At 45.2% G+C, this 4,416-nt stretch overlaps 1 long non-coding RNA gene across 1 annotated transcript; it reads left to right on the plus strand.

Annotated features, from left to right (window-relative positions):
• The first annotated feature begins 383 nt into the window (after positions 1-383).
• Positions 384-3,823, plus strand: LOC125716783 (uncharacterized). Its single transcript, XR_007384403.1, has 3 exons — positions 384-1,005; positions 2,364-2,454; positions 3,287-3,823. It is a non-coding gene; the product is annotated as an uncharacterized LOC125716783 (long non-coding RNA).
• The last annotated feature ends 593 nt before the right edge of the window (positions 3,824-4,416 follow it).

Below are 4,416 nucleotides of genomic sequence, written 5' to 3' on the forward strand. Positions count from 1 at the left end.
AACCAAAGAGGTCAGAGATTCAGCATGCCAGTCACTTCAGAGTCTAGTAGGGCACAACCTAAGGAGATTATGTAGGGAAACATGACCACAGGCGTGTGTCTGCAAGCAGGAAATGGGGGGTTTTGAAACTGTTTGGCCATAAGATATAGAAATAAAGCCACAGAACTAACTTTTCATGAATCGAATCCAAGATGCAGTACATACGGAGAGGCATTCAGGTCTAGAGAAAGCACATAAATGCTCATTAATTAGCTGTTAGTCATGTCTCCGATTAAGCCATGACATTTAGCATCCGCCCCTACACGTCACGGCACTCTCTCTCCGCTGAAGCCTTTCAGGCACGTCGCAGCTAAAAGTAATGACCTCTGTCGCGTTGGAGAAGAGTGCTCTCAGTCAGGGTATTTCCTGAAAAAGGAGGGACACGAATCCCCAAGAGGCAAATTCCTGGGAACATTACACTCAGGCACTGGGTAATTCAGGCTAAGAGATAACAATTGGCATTAGCGATGTTGCTAATGAAGTAAAAGGGGTTAGCCGACAGTCTGCTTCGGAGGCTTGTATCCGCTGTAAAACAAATGGGTTCCGTCATTGTTTTTGCTACTGGGCAGCCAAATTTATATTTTCAGGCTGGTGCCTGAGAGCGTTTCCACGGAGTACTTCCCTCAAAGCCGGCCACGATGCGCTCAGAGCTTCTACATGTTTTCTAGCGTATTGATTTTCCGCTGGTGTTTCCTGCCTGACCTATAAATCAGGGATCAGAACCGCGGGGGTACTGGCGGACCGAAGACGTGTGATATTTGGCGCTCGCGGAACCCGCGGCAAGCGGAGGGGAGAGACAGAGACCGTCGAGGGCGACAATGAAAGGCCTATTACATTTCAGAAAACTCTCTTTTATACTCCAGAAAGAAAGTATCGCGCAAATTTAAACTGTACTCGGCCATTCTGTACGCCGCGGACCGAATGGAAAAAAAAGAACTTTTCGCACCGGGAGGTAACTTAAACTTGGTAAGTAAGTTCAGAAACCAAGAGAGTAATGTTACAGACAGCAGACTCCTAAATAACTAGCTGATTAGTTAGAAAACAATCTCAGGACACAGGGGTTAATGCAGCGCGGAGACGGGCGGGCACAGCACGAGACACGCGCGAGCTCAGACCTTCGCCTCGGTTCCAGTGCCATTTCAAACTTTTAAATTTAAAGCCGTAAATCAAACTTTAAAACGAAGAAAAAGTGATCTCAGAAAATGAAAAAAAAGTAATCTCGCCAGCTGTTACATGGCTGGAAAAAATGTTTGGTGTGGAGGGGGTGGTGTGGGGGGGGGGGCTAATGAGAATGAAGGGATTGGACAGCGGGTGGCCATAGGGAGAAGGTCAAGCGGCCACGCCGCATTAACGGAAAATTAGGCGGGCAATTCACAGGATGCCTGCGTCCCGCGAATGAAATTTCCGCATAGATTTTACAATTACGTTTCACAACCGACTTGCTGTGTTATGTCCATTAGTGACCAAAGAGCACCCGGCTCAAAGTAAGGCAAACAGACACGGGGTCAGACCTTATTACCCAGGTCATTCGCGAGCCTGTCGCCTTTGCAGACATGCTTTGTTTGTGTGGGAATTAAGGTGAATACTAATATTTTGCTAAGTTTGTCAAACAAAAAGGAGAGTGATTCACACACACACCCCCCCCCCCCACACACACACACACATATACCTATTGTATTGTTACAAAGTGACGATATTATAAGAAAATGTACTGGTTTTTATTTCGCTCGCCAGTCGGAAAGCGATTCCGCTGACATTTGTCGTCTTTGGTGCTTCGATTTAAAGGGGCCTTCGCACTCTCAGCTTGTGGGCAGAGAGATGGTGAAAGGAGAAGCTGCCCCCAGAAATCCCCCCCCCCTTCCCCCCGGGGGTCGAGCACAATGGTTTCAAAAGACCGCCGATGCGAAGCCTTACAGGCGAGAATGCTGACAGCCATGTCCTGGGGTTAGGGTGACATTCAGCCGCTGGCGGGGGCTGGCTGCTCCCATAGAGCGCATGCAGGGGGGGGAACGTCACCGGGAATTACTTAATGGAAGCCGGTGCAGTGAGCCTGAGCACAATTCAATTTATTAGGAAAAAGCTGCCCCTGGTTAAGGGATTAAATATTTACTCATCTTGGCGAGACGACTCGTGTAAAATCTCGATTTTCTGAAAAGGGCCCCCTGTTTAAAATGAAAATGTACTAGAAACATTAATTAACAAAAATTTCCTCAATCTCCTCTTATTTAGGGACACTCATGGCTAAATCGGCAGGGGTAAGCGCAAACACACCCCCCCTGATCAGGTGTGTGTGTGGTCATGCGTCTGCTCAATTCCCTTCCTAGCCCTGTAGGCATCTGCCCGACGGTCAGGCTGGGACCCCTGCTGTCTGCCCCCCCCCCTGCCTGCAGGACAGAGGTCGATTCACCTTATCAGGTCCTGCTCGCCTCAGACAGCTAACGTGACACAGCAAGGATTACACCAAGGCCTTCCGGGCCCGACACACCTTCCCGTCACGAGCGTGCCATCAGACACGCATTCTTAACACCCATAATCTGACCTCGATGCCGTGCCAACATTTTGAAGGCCATCTGCACTCCCTTGCTACTCCAACCCCTCCCACGGGTCAGACCGACCCACCGTGCCACTGATGAAGAGGACAGGTCCCTCGCAGATGGAATATGCAATATCTAAAAATCCCTCATGCATTCTGCTCATTTATACACATTAAAAGGCATGGTTACACTTCACATGAGGGGGCACAAATAATATAGTATTACTATAGAATTACTTATATATTAATTAACCACAAAGTCTTAGTTACATACTGATCTCATGTTTGTTTGTCATGTTTGTTCATCATTAATGAATTGTGATGCATCTTGTATCCCAAGTAGTTACTATATTTGTTACTAAATCTAGTAATTCTGAAAACCTTTGTGAACTACTGAAGGAACAAGTAATGAATAACACAAGGTAAAATCTGACCTCATGTTTGTTCATCATTAATGAATCATGACGCATCTTTTATCTCAAGTAGTTACTATATTTGTTCATGGTTTGCACTTCAGTAGTAACCGAGTTACTACTAAGTATTTGTGACCTCTCAAGTAAAGTGTTACCTAAAGCATTAATAACAAAACAAATGAAGAAGGTTCCACCCTCGTGGGCGGAATGCAAAGCCTCTTTTCTGTCCCAGTCCGTTACATCTGTGCTCCATAAACGATCCTGACGCAGAGTAATCAGTGTTTGTTCTGGTAATTTCCAGACCCGGGCTCACTTAACATGCAGCATCGCGCCGGGATGAAGAGTCGAAAGCCAGAAGCTCCTACGCTAATCGGCGCGGCCTGGAGAACAAGCCGCTCTCCCGGGCTGCACATGCAGGCGGCTTGTTTATCGAAGCTTTGCAGCGCGCCGTCGCGTAAGCTGTGAACAGCTACACTGCAGATATCCGTACGGTCAACTTGTGACTCTCACACCGCTAATACCTCCTCCGACAATGAAACAGACCCACACATCGCTCCATCATTACCTACTGCTGCAGCTTGCACTGTCTGAATTAAACGCAATGAATTGTACATTAAAACGTTTGAGCGTGATTAATTAGCAGTATAAATGACTCTACAGCCATTGGCTGAAGCAAAAAATATTGATATAAATTCTGAACAAATTGGAATAACGATTGAACAGTTTGTGTCTTGGGATGCTGGCTCGGGAAAAATTATTTGTAAGGTCTATTTTCTTTCATTGCCTCTACAGGAAGCCAATTCCCTTTTGTATAAAAAGATTACCCTTAATCCTTAGCGTAGACTGCACATTTATCATTTGATTTTTTTATGGGTGATTTTAAATGTATATTGAGCCAATCTCTGACTTATTTAAATTGCAGGTTTCTTCATTAGATAATATTCCAGTTTTAATGATTTTTTTTCCAATCCCGTCAGATCCCACATCTCGAGAGATTATTATGTTCTTCTATGAAAACTGTCATTTATATTCTATAATTGACTATTTTCATCTCGATGACAGTATTCTTCCTTCATTTATTCCTGAGTTATACCAGGTATTATTTCTGACATGCTTTTGCGATAACGAATCCATTTTCAACAGAATGTGCCATTTAAGTATACAAGAATCCCTTCTATTTGCCATCAGCTTGGCAATTGTCTTTGTGATATTGAAAACTTGTTATGAATCTGTACATCCTTATTTTTGTGCTACGGCAAAAGGCTCCTGCGCCTCAAACTCTTGGGAAGGGCAGAGGCCGTGTGAGCTGATGCCAGGTGTAATTCGCAGCACCTGAGATAAGGTCTGCTTGTTTCTTGTACCAATAATCATTACTTGCCTGAGTCTACTTCAAATCAGAGACGACACATTTAGCCACAGACTCAAAGCCCT

Source organism: Brienomyrus brachyistius, chromosome 21 (genome assembly GCF_023856365.1).
Source record: "Brienomyrus brachyistius isolate T26 chromosome 21, BBRACH_0.4, whole genome shotgun sequence".
NCBI classification, from domain to species: domain Eukaryota; kingdom Metazoa; phylum Chordata; class Actinopteri; order Osteoglossiformes; family Mormyridae; genus Brienomyrus; species Brienomyrus brachyistius.